The sequence below is a fragment of the Phaethon aethereus genome (genome assembly GCF_964289735.1).
Source record: "Phaethon aethereus genome assembly, chromosome: 20".
In the NCBI taxonomy this organism is placed as follows: domain Eukaryota; kingdom Metazoa; phylum Chordata; class Aves; order Phaethontiformes; family Phaethontidae; genus Phaethon; species Phaethon aethereus.
The window spans coordinates 13,016,482-13,035,033 of NC_138596.1; the positions used below are offsets into that span (position 1 = coordinate 13,016,482).

Below are 18,552 nucleotides of genomic sequence, written 5' to 3' on the forward strand. Positions count from 1 at the left end.
CAGAGAGTTTTAGCTGTATATTGTTTTTTAAAAAGCAAAGAATTAGGCTGAAGTCAGTTGTGTGCAGCTGAAATTCAAATTTCTCCCTCTCCTTTTTTTTTCTTTTTCTCTTTCTAAGTAACTACAGTCTTTTCCTATTATTCCACCATTACAGGTAACAGCTTAGTATTCCACTGAAAAGAAGATACTTCAATGTGGAATTTGAAGACCAGTGTTTTTAAAACTTAAAAATAATAAATTAACAAACAGAATTCTGCCTCCAGGCTTCATTTTGTCAGTTCTTCCCAAAATAATCCTCAAGGACTCCTCACTAGACCAGAGCATGCTCTGGAAACTCTTCAGTGTTATTTCTGGACAGGCTGGTTAAGGTAAATTCCCAAGCATCCCTCATGTCCTTTTTCCACTAAGGATTAACATATGCAGAGAAACAGCCATTTTCCTTATCCATTCACCACGTAGCCATTCATCACCCACTCGGAGAATCTTTCTGTGATACGAGCTAAAGTCAGTGTACAGTACATGATGCCACGGAGAGTCAATGCAGAATAGTTAAGATTGCTATAAACTCTGCACCCAGTGCTGATGCAAGCAGATGATCAGATGTAGTTTACCGTTAATATTAGTTCAATACAAGCTTACCAAGACCTTATATATATTTCAAGAATATGAGGTCTTCTTTCTTTCAATATTAAGATGATATTTACAGCTGAAAGAGTTTTGCTAAGGAAGATAAAAAATTAAGATTAAGTAGAAACCTAAGTGTCACTGGAGTGGTTGTAGGGACACACCTCAAGTTTAACAGCACAGGAATCTTGAGGCTCCACTCAGCTTCTTTATCTCTTATTTATATAAGCATAGCTGCCAGAAGACAACTAAGGGGGAAAAAAATGAAGCTATAACCTCTTCACACCGAGGAATAAACTTAAAAGCATAAAGGTCAGCTTGAACATAACAGTTTCACCAGGACACCAATATAAAATTCAAAGTGTTATTCAGAGGATAAGATAGGTATTTTTCATCTAACATGATCACATGAGCAAAATGTTACCCAAACTAAACGAAATACCAGCTTTTCCCTTAAAAAATTAAATTGTTAAGATTGCATACTCTTGAAAGAAGAACTAAGCTAGACTTTGGGGGGAAAAAAACCACCATCTCCCTCCTCTTAGATTCTTACACTCTCATGTTGTTTAGCATTTTTCAAGTCCTCTTCCTTAGTAATTGACTGCAAATACATCTTTCAGTGGTGAAGAATAACTAAAGCTGAATTGTTTTTTCAGCTTTCTATGAGTATCTTTAACCACTTACCTCACCAGAGGAGCCGTTTTCCACACGGAACCGTCCCGCTCTTTGAATAGCTCCATCAGCATCACTAGATATAAGCTATAAGAGAGTATAATACAGAGGTTCTAGTTCCACAAATGGCCATATGATCAGCAATCAAAGTTTACTACGGTTTCTTCTTCTCCCAGGCATCATATGACTACCCACAGAGAACGGGTCAGCACAGCTATTACTACTTTGACTACAGATTTGGAATGACTCAATTATAACTCTAGGGAGGCATGAGCGGGAAAGCTGTTTACTCTTTTGGTAGATCCCAGTACTAATCAGAAATACTGCTGTCTCAGATTTTGGCTGCACCGACACACAGAAGGCCTACAGAGGGACTTGTCTGCTCTCCAGGAACTGATCTTGAAGCTTGCTCCTTTCAAAACAATAGGTCTTACAGACATGATGATTCTTATCCTCTCAGCCTTGCTACGCCTAAATCTCTATGTGTTGGCAGTATTACTGGGACTAGCAGTCTTTTACTGCATTTTATTTATTGATGTTTTCAGAAGACAGAGAGCAGCAAGAATCTCCAAACATAATAGAATCTCCAAACATAATACTCAGCGATGATACTGAACATCAGATAGGTACATCATCATAAGGTACAGGAGATGTCCTGGTCTGCTTCCAGCATCAATATCAGAAAATACAGCTTGTTTCCAGCTGAAGACTTCAACAGTTTCATAAATACTCTAGAAAGACTGCCTGGTCTTTTTACAAGGGAATCCAGGGATTCCCAGAACACTGAAACTGTCATTAAAAAAGCTCTTGAGAAGTCAGTAAAACATGATAACATGACAATTCTGATGCGTTCAGCAACACTGCTTAGGATCCCTACAAGAGAAGAGGAGAATGCTGCCAATGATATTGCATGTTACTCCTCTCAAAACTGTAAAAAATGAAGTTGTCACATATCATATCAAACATATATAATATCAAACAAATATAATATCAAAACGGGATCTGAACAACAATAACACAATTGCTTCCCTCTAGCAATCCATGTTACTCTAGGATAATACTTTCTCCCTTTACTTGGTGGAAGGGTTATCACAACATTTTGAAGTTCTCTTTGCTCCCTGCTTTGAAGCTATCTGAGGCTGCGACAGGAATAAAATAACATGGCAAAAACTCCAACACATCCTGGTGCCTTATATAAACTGTAAGAGAAATTATACAGACAACTGGTCCTAGCAACCTGATTTAGGCTTTGATATAGATAACCTGGTTCTTGCAATGCAACTTCCAGCAACTAAGCAACCAATTTACACCAGATTTACATACATATTAATAAATATACTATCCAAGAATTTTAAATTACAACTATAGCTAGTAGAAAATTAGTGATTTCTTCCCACAGTAAGAGAGCTGGCATTCAGTTTTTTCACCGCTCCCCACTTCTGTTTTCCTATAGTAAGATTACATAATTTCATTATGGCCTTTACGAGCGATGTTATTTTAACTGCTGACATACTGCTATTTTCACAGCGGAGAAGAAACCTACATATGAGAAAAACAAAGTGCCAACTTAATCTTTGAATCAAAGAAAATGCAGAATAACTGACATATTTTAGGGAACAGCTTTCAATATCTTTGTTCTGACTAGTTCTTTTAATTTTAAACCCTCTCTCACTACTCTGAGGCATGTACACATACAATCACATACACACATATGTATGTATACACATGAGCACGCACACAGCTTTTAACTCATATAATTGCAAGTACTTAATCAAATACTGCCCAAATATTTTGCAATCTTCAGTTTATAAGAGGAAAAAAGGCTCAATTTCCATCTGGGAGTAAACACGGTATTTATATAACACTTCCTGTCTTGTTATGATAAAATACTCATAAAGAAGGTAGTAAAAAGATTTCCTAGCACAGGTCTAATGTATCTATTCTGATGTCTCTCTCTATTACCCTGTAACTTCTGAGTCCAGCTTAGAAAGCACATTTGCCAAACTAGATCAAATTTTTTACCCGGAAATGAAAAGGATTTGAGCTTTACATTGCAGGATGCTAAAATCAAAGGACAGGCTATATAAACTTACAAGCTCCACAGATCCATAATGCTTTCTGCTAAACTCTCCGCGTCTGCAACCCAGATCTTCAGAGACAGAGCTGGAATAGAAACACTTCATCAGTGTACACAAGTCAACTAGCCTTAGACCTCCTGCAAACTTAATGCCTTGAATAGGACACTATGCTCAATAAGCTCACGCTTAGTATGTTGCTACTGTTTTTTTCAGAGTCTTATTTTAGCCTACACACAAAGAGAAACTAAACAATTACTTTAATTCAAAAGCATAAGGAAAGAACAGCATTTCATAGCTTTCCTCCCCCCCAACCTTAACAAAGGTGAAATTGTCAAGCAAGCAAAAGTAATCCTAGAATGTGAAGTTCAAAATCTACACACATTACCGCATACAGTCTCATATCATCATGTCACATTATGCGCACCACTACGTGCTTCACGAGGTCAAAACAGAGAGCAAACACCTCCTTAACTACAAACACTAAGCCTCCTGCCTTTGCAATGGGGATATACATGTTACACATACAGGATAAATAAAAATTTAGATGCAAATTTAACATAAACCTTGATTACCCAGTCTGTATGTACCAGGGCTAGCAGCTCAATCCCTCCATCATATTCCAAATTTACAGTTGGCCCTTCAGTCAGCAGTAATGAAAATAAAGGCATTGAATTTTAATGGAAAAAAACCAAAGCAAAAAAACCAACCAGAAACCCTCCTCCAGCAATAAGAGATTAAGTTTTCTGAGAATTATCAGTACTGTAAATTGCAATGTTACATCAATAAACAGAAGAAATATCTAAATTTTAATGCAACATCCTCATACACGCTTCTTGACTGTAGGAGATACTGTGACATTGGACGCTGAAACATTTTAATTTTTAGACAGCTTTTTTATTTGGATTTGTATTTACAAATACTATAAATTTATTAAACATGATCAATATTTCTGAGTTCTGTCTACTTGGATTCCATGTCTTCACCCAAGGAGAAGCAATACAAACAAGATCTATCTAATAAAACTTTAAAACACACCAAAATAATTCCAGTATTTGCTTCCAGTATTTGCTTCCAGTATGTAAATTATGTGGGAAGGATAAGAACATGACAATAACAGTAATTTTAAAGGACCCACACACCAAAGCAGGAATGTTAGCTGCTGCAGCAACAGAGCTGCCTTTTTAACTTCATGTGAATAAAACCTTCAGATGACAGTATTGCTTCTGGTAACGTATCCCCTGTTCTTTCTCAGTCAGTTGCCTTTCAGCCAGATCTCTTGTCACACAAACACATCTATACTGCCTCCTAAGCAAAAATGACTGTATACAGTCAGTTTGACCCCTGAAGGCAGCAAAGCCATAGTCTGTGTTCTGACACCTATGGAGGTACATGCATACATGCCACAGCAGCAGTAATATGAGTGACTTGAGGAAAACTGCCTACCAGAACTGAGGTTAATCCACATCAGATGCAATTTTTACAAGCTCCAAAACAATCATTCCAGTTGGAAATATTATGACCTAAACACAAATACAATGACTTAAGCTTTCAGCTTGTGGTTGCCTGCACAATGAATTTGTTTGACTGGGGACCATTATTAATCTTAACCTTCCTGAGAATTGGCATGAAATACCTTCCAGGAAAACAGTAAGTTCCCGTATCAGGAATCTGCAGAGCAGAGATGGAAAAAGTCTATGATACAAGAAGAAATTGGGCTTTGGTCTTGATCTAAGAGCCCTTAGATCAAGGGCCCCAGCTACAAATTGATCTTAGGATGTGCTGTTTGTATACATAAGTATGTATTAAGTATGTATGCAGTAATATGCTGTTTGTATACGTAAGAGTTTCAGAGCCTTACCATACTTGAGATAAAAAAAAGAAGTTAAAGCCTGCAGTTCAAACAGCTTGTACTCTAATTGAAAGTAACAATAACTCCTCCTTTTTCCCCACAGCAGGACAGAAAATAGACAGAGACAAAATGAGAAGAGAAACAGTATCAAAAACTTAGAGATACATAAATTATAAATGAGCCACAACAAGAGTCAGTTCCAGTGAGTAAGGCTACTTCAGGCTGCTACCTGAAAAAAGCATGCCCCGAAGATGGAATTTTCAAAGTTTGTGGCAGTACATTTCTATCTATCTTCTCACATTTGTGACGCTGAGAATTTTCAGAGCCTTATCAACTGGACAAAGATGCAACAATCTTAATGGAGACCAACAGAAGAAACTGTTTAAGTCAGGAAGTCTGAGCATCCAGAAGTAGGTTCAAACCCTAAGAAATCACACACCACAAGGTCTTCATGTCCACTACTTTTATACATCTACTACTACTGTTGTTGGACCTTTGAGTGAACACTGCCATGCAACACTGCCACATTGTCGCATGGAAGTTGTAGCACGCCACAACCCTTCTGAGCCTGCAACACAGAGAAGACGGCCCAGAGTGCTGAAAAGACTGAATGTACCTGTGAGCTGCACATCTCAAGTAACTTCCACTACAGTTACCATCTACTTTATGTGGTTTTGTAGCAATAACTGACATGCTCATTCAAAGTGTATTTTGACAGTCTCTTTTCACCCTACTCCTACATGCCACTTACAAGGAAATCATGCATGTTTTACATTTTATTGCAAATGCATCATCTTCTTCCATCTTTCCATCATCTGAAGGGAAGTATAAAAAGAACCAAACTTTACTTCAGTATCGTTTGTGGTAAAGATAAATTTTGAAGCAATTACTTGTGAGTTCTCTTCTTTCCAGAAGAAAACACACATAAATCTGGCTAACAAATTTTCTCTGCAGTTATGAAGACTGAGTAACATAAAAGCATTTCAAGATTAGTATCTATACAGACAAAACTAAAGACATCAGATTTTTTCCTTTCCAGACAGAACGAAGAGTTCCCAAGTTTAGTTTTGTATAGGCTGAAAGTGATCCTTTGCCTCTTCACATATCTTGGAGAGAATATGGAAAGTTCAGATAAAACCTAAAAAGTAACAATGCATCAAATGCAATTTTTAGAGTTCCTGCATTTTGAGATACACATGAATTTGGCAGATGCTTCACGGAACAAATGGCATGCCTCATTTGCAATGTATTTTAAAGCATTGTGGGTTTTCTATTTTTTTTTTCACTTTTGCAAAAAAACCAGGTAATCGTGGTAGTGCTAGCATTTTCTTTGTGCACTACTTTTGTTCTACAAAATTAATTTTGTGGCTAGGTGTGCTAGTTTCCTTAGAAACCACTGTAAAAGCAATTACGACCAATGAACGCTTGTCACTGTCAGTATTGGTGGCAGAATGTTATGGCAACAGCAGACAAGAGAGATTTTGCTGCCACTGAGCTCTGAAATTCAGTCTTTGATCAAAGGAAGAAATGTATGTAAGATGGCAATTCCAGGAGTAGGTAAAAAATTTAAAAAATTAAATAATCCAACAATAGACACTAGCCCAACAAATCTTTTCAGGTCTTCGGAAAGCCAGGTCACCATTTTGTGTGTCTGACATCTGCACAACCCCAAACACAAATATAATACAAATTAGAAAGTCACCACAGAGAGCATCTGGCCTACTGTGCTTTCAACGGAACCATATCCACCTGGATAATTTTTAGAGACTTTCATCAGTCATGCGATAGCTCCACAAAGGAGGAGAAAAAGCAAGCTGAGGTTTACAAAACTGAACTACTTTCTGCCTTGTGGCAAAGCTAACCTCAAAATACACGAAACTAGAGGAAAATGCCATCTCATGAATTACCTGCATGATAAACTTTTTAGAACAATCTGCATACACACAAACCAATTCGTATGTCTTAATTTGCTGATATTTCAGCTGAATGAAAGTCAAACTATCAGGAAAAGTATGCCAAGATCTGAGGATATTAATGCTGCAGAGACAACAAAGTCAGTAGCTAACAAAAAACTTAAAAAAAAAAAATATGAGTATTCAAAACCAAACTTTGTATAACTAAGAAATGGATACAGGTATACAACATGAATGCACTAATTTAACAAAATATGGGTTATTGAGTTAAAGGAGGATACAACATAAAAGCCATTAATTTAGAAATACAAAAAGTTAAAATGTACATTAAGGTATATGTCTAGCAGCCTGGGTAAAAAGCCTGGAAAGTAATGTCCAAAACATTGTGGCAGAATTAAGAGCAGACTGGATACGTTGGTGTGATCTTAAGATTAAGATCATTAAGATACATCCCAACAACAACTACTGCAGTAACATTTCCCAACGAGAGTCACAACAGAACAAAAGACAAAGTGAGGTGCAGTGGAAGTTTAGATTTTCCCATGCAAATCTTTTTTTTCCTCAACATGGAAAAGATGATTGTCCTCCACAATCTCAGGTGTACTCAACACTGCTTCTACCAAAGTTCTGGAGGGCAATTGGCCCAAAGAAAGGTTCACATAAAGACTTCCTGATGTCCATGAGGGAGAGGATGTTGAAAAGAGACCATCTGATCCACAAACTTACAGTTTACCTGCACTTGCAAATACAGAGCTCACAACTGGTGTGATGTCTACAAAACTATATTGTCTATCACATTAATATATCCTCTACTGCAGATTGTAGAAAAAAAAATAATAATTTGACCCAAACAATCCCAGTATGGTTATTAGATTTTTTTCTCTAGCATTTTCATAACAACAAGCCGTAAAATGGCTGCCTTTAGGAGGCACTCCAACATACTCCAACATTTCACATTTCATCAGCTTTGCTGGCCACAGAATGCCAGGGAGCAGGGAGCAGGGCCATTTCAGAGTTCTGTCATTGCATGACAGACACAATGATAAGTGTGCAGACAGTAGCCAACAGCAGTATATATAAAATAACAAGGAGACAGCACTGTCACATTCTGCAAGGAAACTGGCAGAGTCTTCATGCCACTTCATGCCCCATGTTCATCGGGTCTTGAGAAGAAAAGCTACCGCAGTAACACAGCCAGCCTCCAGTGCAATTCCACTGTCACAGCCACCTCTGACAACACAGGTGAAAAAGACAGATGTGATATCCATGCATGCCTTGTAAGGTGAACCCACAGGACTCCATTCCAGCCCAAATACCCAAGATTGATCCCTACTAAGGGTACAGAGATTCACAGGTACAGCGAGACAGGGTATATTCATCAAATGATGCAAAGGACAACAAGCAAGTTTAACGGGAGAAATAAGCTATTTAGACCATGCACTATAGATGGAAAACACAGACAAGCTCAGAAAAAGCATGAAGAACAGTTTGTGCACCTGAAAGGTTTATGCTCCTATCCTCTCCACAAACTACATTCCAATAATTTAAAGAAATACATTGTCTCACCACAAACCACGCCCTTTGCTATCAAAAGCATTTTTCAGACACCACTCTCACTATTTAAAAAACAGGAGTATATCCAAGGAAGATGTTGATTAAAACAATAGTGTTTTAATACTAATATTCTTACCCATTTGGGTCCAAATTCAACGTAACTAAAACATACCCAACTGTCAAACACACTAGCAGTCCTTTTAAAAATCAGAATTATACACAACAGCTAATGTCTGCTGCTTCTCAACCTACTTCATATAACACCTCTACTTCATATCATACTTGTCATCTGCTTCATATCAACCACTTCAAGCAGAATCTCACACTAACATAAATGCTACACAGACAACCTTGTGAAAGTTCAGCATCTTAGCCTCAATTTATGTTTAGGTAAGATTTACATTATCACACTATCTGCATAAGCACACATATTTCCCAATAAATTCTAGCCCGCATACCTCTTTGGCTTTCCATTCTTGGTTACCATTAAGACTTGTACTCATCAACTCTCTGACATACCACATCATCTAATTAAAAAAAAAATCGTGATTAATATTAGCTTTTATTATTCACTTCCTTCACTGGATTACATCCACCCTCAGTCCTGACCTGATCTACATCAAAAAACACTGTTGCTCCAGTTAAGCCAGTTTTAAAGTAGTTTTCATCCTATTAAGATGCACTGCCAACACTGAAATACATAGGTTAGTTTACTAGTGGCTCAGACCAGTTTGGCTTAATAAATTAAAATTTACTTATATTGCAAAGTGTTTTAATACAGATGAGCTTTTATTCACATGAAAAAAACACCAGCTTATACATATTTGTACAGCAGCCAGGGTATATTCCATCTCCCTCTCCCATTTCTTTGGGAACACAAGTGCTGTTGTATAAATGTACATTAATGAGGAAGAGGAGAGAGGACCAGCTTCCTCCCATTTCAACAGAAGATCCTACAAACTTCAAGAGCCCTGAAAGTCAAAGAACAAAGCAAGTTTAAACACATCTGCTAATCTAAACTTAGGCACGTATTTTTAGGATCCTAGTGTCAAATCACAAGTTTTATCTTCTAGGAGTTTGACGCTAGAAAGCAGTTTACTTGGGGGGGAGGGGGTGGTGGAGGCGTGTGAGTTTGCAGATTGCACTTGCGTGATCCCAACGACATAGGCTGCATGGCTCTTGAGCTCTCCATTCTCCTTATCACCCAGATTTTTACTTGCCAGTATCGGTTAATCCGTTTTCATTGAAGAGGCAGGCACAGATACAGCAACGGGTAATTGCAGTTACTATCCCAGCGGCATCTGCCTGCACGAGCCTAACGCTGAACAAGCTGCGAAATCGGCTCTGAAGCCGCTTGTCTGGCTCCGCCCCTGAGGGAGGCGGCTGCACCTCCGGGACTCCCGTTGCTCCGCGGCCTGAGGGCGCGTCGCCTCTCTGCGCGGGAGCCTACAGCGCCGCCCGGCCCGGCGCCGCCGCTTCGGCGGCGCCTCCAGGCCCACGGCCGGTGGAAGCACAGCACCGCCTCTCCGCCATCGACAGCGCGGGCCCGCACCGCATCGCGCCGCGCCGCGCCCCGCCCGAGCTCGGCCCCCGGCTCCGGTACCGCTGAGTGAGGCCAAGGAACCGGGTGGAGGCCGCCTCTGCGCTGCTTAGCTCCATGCGGGCGGCCAGCCGGAGGCCTCACCCCTCCAGCGTCGCTCCCGCGGCTCCGTCCCACGCGGGAGAGGCGACGGGAGCTCCGCGCATACATCCCGCTACCCCGGCGCACGGCCGCCACGCGCCCGCCCCGGCCCGCGAGCCATTCAGACGCCACGCCGGCCGCCGCCAGGGCCCGCCGGGAGCTGTAGTCCAGGGCTGCGAGCGAGCAGCCCATCCTTCGCAGCCGAGAGCACAGCTCCGCAAGGGGAGCGAACGGGCCCTGCGCTCCCACGCAGGGAGGGGCCTTAGCTGGCACCGCCCCGAGAGGCCGAGGCCGGGCCCGGGGCAGCGCCCCTCGCAAACGCCGGCTTGGTAAAGGCGGGGAGGTAGGGAAGTTGGCTCCCGTGTAGTCGTTATCTTGGAGCTGGTTGCTATTTAGTAGGAGCAAACCCCTTTGCCAGCTCTCCATCCACCAGCTGCGTTCTCTACGTCAGGCTTAATGCTACTACTGCTGCATCAGTAAAGACACGTAAAATGTCTCCACTTGCTCACCTACAGCTCAGAATCTCTAGAAGTGCAGTTGTCTCACAGACCGATATTCTTAGTCACGTTCAGTTGGAACTGGCCAGCCGGGTGAAACCTTACCAGGGAATGAATGAGAGCTCAATTCAGTATTATTTCTTTAATAAAGTCAAAAAGTCAAGACAGGACGTGGGCAGAGTCTTTGGCTTGCTAGCCTGAACCAACTCACTTCATTGCAATGGAGTCTTAAACGATCTCCACTTGTGTAACTTCAAAAGTCTAACACACAACAAAACAGCAGCGCTTTCAAGTGTGTGAAGTTCTTCCCTCTGTTTTCTCCTTTTACACAGACTACTCTACTTTTGAAAAGTTCTCTACTTTTTCAGGAGCTAAACACAGTCTGTGCTTGTCATGTGACATAACCCTGGAGTAAGGTTTGAATCCCCACGTTGTGAACCAAAGCATGGCAAGGTGACCAAAAGTATTTTGACTGTGTGAAGACTTATTTTAAAACTTTTCAGTAGGAGTCAAAACAAATATTACAATCAACCATTATGACTAAAGGTGAACCAATGTTTTGCTAGAGTAACAACTTGTATCCTGGGTAATCATAACTTGGAGAACTGTATTCTGTTTAGACAAATTTCTTTATTGATTTCAATTACTTGTATGTTTTGTAATGAACTGCACTGCATTACTGTGTATTATTAAATACTGCAGCCATCCACATAGTAAACTCTAATGAGTTACTACATGATGTGATTTTTTACATATTCTTATCTTTTTTTACAACAATTATTACAAAATAGTAACTTCAGGTCATATACTAAAACTCTACTTTGAGGTTTGAATTTAATGAAAAGCCTCCCTAGTGTTAAAAGACGGTTCAATTTCCATAATTTGTATAATTCTGGGTCTCTGCTTATTCTGTCAGCCACTAGAAAATGAGGAGCGACACAAGAGGGCAAAGGACACACATTATGCAGCAGAAGACACCAAAGAGCAACTTTTAATTAATGCTGATCTGGGCTGGACTCAAACTGGTGATGTACTGCTGAGGAATTCTGCCAAGCACTAGCCTTGCTTTAAAGAATTCAGACAATGTAGAAGGCTAAAGCTTATTTGAGTTAAGACCCACTTGGATCTTCCATAACTGAACTTGCCAACACATTGACACCTGGGGACAGCTTCATAATGCAGCCTCTGGCAGCAATTCTAAGTGAATCTGCACCCTCCTAAGTTACTTATTCCTCCTCCTATGTCACAGCATCGCCCTTTTTTTGTCAGTCATGCCATTGTGTTTGAGGAGTCACACTATCAGCTGCTCAATAAAGTAACTTGGGGTTAAAAAAAAGGAAAAAAAAAAAGTATTTCAAAAATGGTAGGGAGATACTCTTTTTGATTAACCAGGGAGTTAACAGGATACAGTTGGATTGTGAGTTTAATAATAGTTTGATATAAGCAAAGTGCAAGCATGAATAAAGTGATAAAATGCATTTGGAACCCACCATACTTTTATTCTCAACCTCACATCACCATGTAGGACCACCTACAAGTTACATGTCCCACAGCTGCTCAGTTTGGCAGATGGCACCTCAGGTCCAAATCAAAAAATCATACCCATACACCCAGCCTCTCACCAAAACCTGGCTGTTGATGGCCACATCTAAGTCTGTAACATAATGCTCAATGAGAAAAATTTAAATATGCTTTTTTTTTTTACTCCCAGTGCTCGCATACAGTGAGAATTCCACGCATGGGATACTCTTGGAGTAACGTCTCTTCATGCTTTCTCCTGCACACTGCCTTTTTTCTCACACAGGTAACTGTAGCATTTCATACTTCTTCCAGCTAGAAATAATGCCATCAAATTTAAATCAGAAACATTTAACAACTTGGGGAATAATCTTCCTTCATTAACTATATTATTGTGCTTTTACTCAATGTTAAATGTATGGACATGGGTCAATCCTCTACAATCTGTCCCCTAACAAATCCTCAAAGCTGCCAGGGGATAGGAATCTGCACCTTAGCAACTACATCTTTGTTTTTAAAACTTAAGTCTAAAAACCCCTACGTCTACAGGCAAGAAACTCCAAGAAGATAACCGGTTAATTACTGCAAACAATGCTTTGTACTAGTTAACTGTATCACTAAATATCGTTTGTGGTTATGAAGGATTATGTCCCATGCATGGAAAAGATCTTCCAGTTTTGGAAATCAATGGAAATAATTTATTTTTGCCCAGTAAAATAATACACTGTAAAGACTATCTTATTTGTTTGTAGTGTGAAATATGTTCATCTGATTCGTGTGGTGAAGTGTAATTTCTCCTGCACTATAAAAAGGGGTATTTTACAGGAGAAAGTTAAACTACTTTGCTGGTATATCAGCTCAAACCAGTTTGACCACTGACCACACAGTATTGTGTGAAGACAGTGCATTCATAAGGTTTAGGATCATCCTGGGGGCACGCCGAGGAAGATTCAAGAAGACTCTAGAAGGAGAAGAGGGCATGCGCCGAAGAAGACACGCCTATTCATGAATATGTATTAACGGACAGGATATAAACAAGGAACAGGAACTGTACCGCGTGCGTCTTGGTGGAGCGGAGACTCCCGGCGCACCCAGCGCTGTTTGCTTGCCTCTATTCGCTTAATAAATTGTAAACTTAAACTGGAATCCTGTTTGGGACTAAATCTTTTATAACAACTGGGGGGCTCGTCCGGGATGGTCTTGGTTCCTGAATTCTGACTTGATCTAGGAGGGGCGCCCCACCAATTTGGTGGCTCCTGATCGGGTCGGGTCGGGACTAACGCCATCCTGAACCTGAATAGGGGCAAGCAAAGAATTTGATTTTTTATGAGCTCCCTTGCCGGCTGCAGCAGTTTATTTTGCCCGTAATTCTGCGCGCGAAGATCCGAACGAAGACGACTGAGTCGTAAGTATTTAAGGTGTATACCGTTGGGTTGGGTGGGATTCGGTTGCCTCTGTGTGTAAGAGTGTGACTGAGACGGAACCTAGTTCCGAAGCGATTGTGGAGGTCTTCTAACCGCGGTTCCAATCTCCCGCGAGGGACTTGGCCGGTGAAGGACCGAAGCGATTCTTAGAGGATTCGTGGGTGGGTGATAGGTCCTAAACCCCCTGCAAGACACTCTTACTGGTAGCCAAGGGCTGTAGGAATTGCCACAGTAAAAATTCCTAGATGGGTCAGACGAAATCGAGAACCCAGGACCAGAAGAAAGGGAGCGAATTACTAGAAATACCTCCGGAGAGTCCATTAGGAATAATGATTGAAAATTGGAATGATAGGGGCCCCAGAAAAGGAAAAAGTAAATTAAAATTAGTTCAATATTGTATGGTAGAATGGCCAAAAGAACCTTTGAGACCACATGTCTTTTGGCCCGTTTTTGGATCTTTTGAAGACTGTGTCTGCCAGGCCTTAAATATATATGTTAATTCAAAGGAACCTTTCAGTCAGGAGGAAAGTGATTATGCACGATTACAGAACTTTACGCCCTTTTCCAGCCTCAATACTTACATTAAAAACAGATGAAAAGTTTGAGGAAGAAGAAGAGGAGAAAAGTGAAAAGGAAAAGGAAAAGGAAAAAGATGATAAATGGGAGCCACTGGATAACCTACCGCCTCCATATTCTAATAATCCATCTTCGGCGGTGGCTCCCCCTCCGGTGGCCGTAGTACCTCTATCTGTACCACCATTGCCCCTATCTCCACCACCAACAGCACCGGAATTAGATCGACCTCCAGCTGCATGTACGAGAAGTAGGACTGCTGTATCTGAGGGAGCTTCTCTATATCCCTTACGAGAAGTACCCCTCGGAGGCAATCAGGGAGGCATCGGGTTTGTGGCAGTCCCATTAAATACCACAGATGTAAGAAATTTCAAGAAAGAAAGGGGGACCCTATTAGATGATCCCCTCGGAGTAGCTGAAAAATTGGACCAATTCCTAGGCCCCAGTACTTACACCTGGGAAGAAATACAGTCCATTTTAGGGATCCTATTCACTGTTGAGGAAAGGGGAATGATTAGACAAGCTGGAATGAGAATTTGGGAAAGACAGAATCAGGCAGGACCCCCGGGAGATCAGAAATGGCCAAATGTGGATCCCCACTGGGATCATCAAAAGCCCCAAGGAAGAATCATACAGGGAATAAGGGAAGCGGTTCCCCGAGGGCAAAACATTACTAAAGCATTTAATGAACAACAAGGGAAAGACGAATCTCCAACAGAATGGTTGGAGAGGTTGAGGAAAAACCTACAAATGTATTCTGGACTTGATCTGAATACAGTGGCTGGGACCGCACTCCTTAGAACACAATTTGTAGCTAAATCCTGGGGGGATATAAGAAGGAAATTAGAAAAATTGGAAGATTGGCAAGAAAGAGGATTAGACAAGTTACTTAGAGAAGCCCAGAAAGTCTATGTTAGGAGGGACGAAGAAAAACAAAAAGCAAAAGCAAAAATTTTTGTAGCAGCAGTAAGGGAAAGTCAGAAAAATAAGACTCCTTCTGGAGAGAAAAGGGAAAAAAGAATAGAGCAGACACCCCAGGGACAGCCTTATCGAAAAAGATTTACAATTCCCGTCTGTTACTACTGTAACAAGAGGGGACATGTTCAGAAGAATTGCCGTTAAGTGGGAACAAGATGAGAAGATGTTTAAAGAAGATTAGGGGTGTCAGGGGCTCTATCTTCTGGGGGCTTCAACATCAACAGAGCCCTTGATAAAATTATTAATTGGTCCCCATAAAGAGGAAGTTTTATTTTTAGTGGATACAGGGGCCGAAAAGTCAACCATTCAAAAACTTCCAAAAGGAATGGAAAAAGGGAAGAGTTACATGTCAGTAGTAGGAGCAAAAGGAGAGTCTTTTAAAGTAAATATATTGAAAGATGTAGAAGTAGAAACAGAAAAGAAAATTTGTCTTAATGATTTACTTTTGCTCCCTGAGGCGGAATACAATTTATTAGGAAGGGATTTGATTTTGAAGTTAAACTTGAGCATTCAGAGTCAAGGGGACAAATTGCAGACACTTTAACACAAGAGGATGAAGAAGCTATTAACCCCTCAGTGTAGTATAAGGAAGGGGAAACTGGAAAGATAAAAATGGACCCCATAAGGGTTCAAATAATAGATCCGCACCGCCCAATTAGAATCAAGCAATACCCTATACCTATGGAGGGTCGAAAAGGATTAAAACCTGTAGTTGACAGACTTTTGGAAAAAGGAACCCTAGAACCATGTATGTCACCTCATAACACGCCCATTCTTCCCGTAAAGAAACCGGACGGGTCATACAGGATGGTGCAGGACTTAAGAGCTGTAAATCAGCGAACAATCACTAAATTCCCTGTGGTGGCAAATCCTTATACTTTATTGAGTCATATATCTCCCAAACATACTTGGTATAGTGTAATAGATTGGAAAGATGCTTTTTGGGCCTGTCCTCTGGATGAGGGATCCAGAGATTATTTTGCCTTTGAGTGGGAGGACCCCGAAACAGGACGAAAACAACAATTAAGATGGACTGTGTTACCACAAGGGTTTACAGAGTCACCAAATCTATTTGGACAAACTTTAGACAATACTAATAGACTCCCCTGACTTAGAACTGAGGGTGACTTCTGCTCAGAGTCCAGCACAATTTTTGTTTGGAGAACCATCAGAGGAATTACAACATAACTGTTTAGAGGTAATTGAGACCCAGACTAAGGTGAGACCCGATTTAAGAGATGCTGAGTTGGAAAATGGAGAAGCGCTGTTTATAGATGGCTCCTCCAGAGTGATAGAAAGGAAGAGAAAATCGGGATATGCAATAATTAATAAGGACTTAGAACTTGTGGAATCAGGACCTCTGAGTCCATCATGGTCAGCTCAGGCTTGTGAGCTGTATGCCCTATGTAGGGCCCTGGAATTATTAAAAGGAAGAAGTGGGACTATATTTACAGATTCTAAATACGCATATGGGGTGGTCCACACTTTTGGAAAAATTTGGGAAGAAAGAGGTTTGATTAATACTCAATTCGAGAAGACTCTAGAAGGAGAAGAGGGCATGCGCTGAAGAAGACACGCCTGTTCATTAATATGTAGCGAACAGGATCACGCTGAGAAAGATTCGAGAAGATTCTAGAAGGAGAAGAGGGCATGCGCTGCAGAAGACACGCCTGTTCATGAATATGTATTAACGGACAGGATGTAAACGAGGAACAGGAACTGTACCGCGTGCATCTTGGTGGAGCGGAGACTCCCGGCGCACCCAGCGCTGTTTGCTTGCCTCTATTCGCTTAATAAATTGTAAATTTGAATTGGAATCCTGTTTGGGACTAAATCATTTATAACAGTAGGTTACCTGTATAGAGCTCATTGCATCGTAACTTCAATGTCCGGACACAAATCCAACCATGTGCCACTTGAAAGTACATTTCAACTGATAACACTCTAAACTCCAAGCTGACTGCTTGTGTATCAAGAAATACCCTAACGAACATAAGTATGCATACCCAGTAAAACAACTTAAAAGGAACTCCTATACTAAAGAAACAGAAAATCTTTATTGAAAGAAATACCAACAATCATCCCTACTCAGTATTTTGCACTCAGCCACAACTTTCCTTCTCTCTAAATATCTGGATTGCTTTACAAGATTGCCAAAAATCGAGGCTTCATTTCTCCTGTTTCTTCAGTAGAACCTATTTCCATGGAAATAATGAAACAGAAAGAACCTTCCACTTATAAATACTTAATTTTCACATTAATGCAGTTTTCATTTATGCCATTCCTTTTTCCTTCTGTGCAGTAGGTATACAACAGAGTTAATATGAATACATGCATTCACTCAAACCTAAGTATTTGCTCTGTGGTGCCCCTCTGTTGTCCTGAACAATACCAACTTTTAAAACACAACCATTATTTTAAACTGCAGAGAAACATACCCTGGTTCTGCACAGATCTTAGCAATTGCAACAGCAGCTTTTTCTCAGTCAATTTCTTCCTGAATATGTCTCCTGAAATGGAAAGCCTGAAAAAGTTCTGGGCCTGTCTTATGCCATACTGAAGTCTAACAGCATACTAAAATTCCAGCCAGGGTGCAATGCAAGTACAGAGCCTCTGCATGAAAAAGACCCATGAAAATTGAAGTTTGAAGTTTGTTTTTTTTTAAATGTTTGCAAAAAAACCCCAAACAAACATTTCTGTAGTATGCTATAATTTCAATGCTGTAATAAACCTTGAACATGATAAAAACCACAATATTCTTTACAGAAAGGGCTGCCTCCCTTACAACATGCTGTCAGCAATTCTTTTCCCATTTTCTCAAACAAGAAGCATGCAAAGACAGAAGTGAGAAAGGTAGCAGCAAATTAAGAGTGTCTAAAAAGGTATGCTGCAAATGCATTGGCTTGGATGATGTCTAGCTAAAATTTGGGATTCTTGTTGGCAGCTTTTATCAATGACTGATATTTCTAGTATTCTGTTGCAGGATGCAGCAGGTCTCTGCAGTAAGAAGCTGGCAGAGACACAATAGCAGAACTGCCGTAGCTTTATTTGTAATTACTGATGATTCTATGCCTAGTTCCATACTTCCCCCAAAAGAAAGAAAAACCCAACATAATATATAAAAATGGATTTTATAAGCATATGTACTGAGAAACAGAGAGAAAACATTTAAAGAAAGGGACAGACAAAAA

The 18,552-nt window shown here is 40.4% G+C and overlaps 1 protein-coding gene across 1 annotated transcript in view; it reads right to left on the reverse strand.

Moving 5' to 3' along the window:
- The window catches only part of GARNL3 (GTPase activating Rap/RanGAP domain like 3), a gene marked incomplete at its 3' end in the record, with an annotated part of 38,781 nt that extends 35,305 nt beyond the window's left edge, over window positions 1-3,476 (reverse strand). The window contains exons 1-2 of the mRNA XM_082008882.1: window positions 3,390-3,476; window positions 1,309-1,383 (exon numbers count right to left, since the gene is read on the reverse strand). The remainder of the gene's footprint in view (window positions 1-1,308; window positions 1,384-3,389) is intronic.
- Window positions 3,477-18,552: the final 15,076 nt, after the last annotated feature.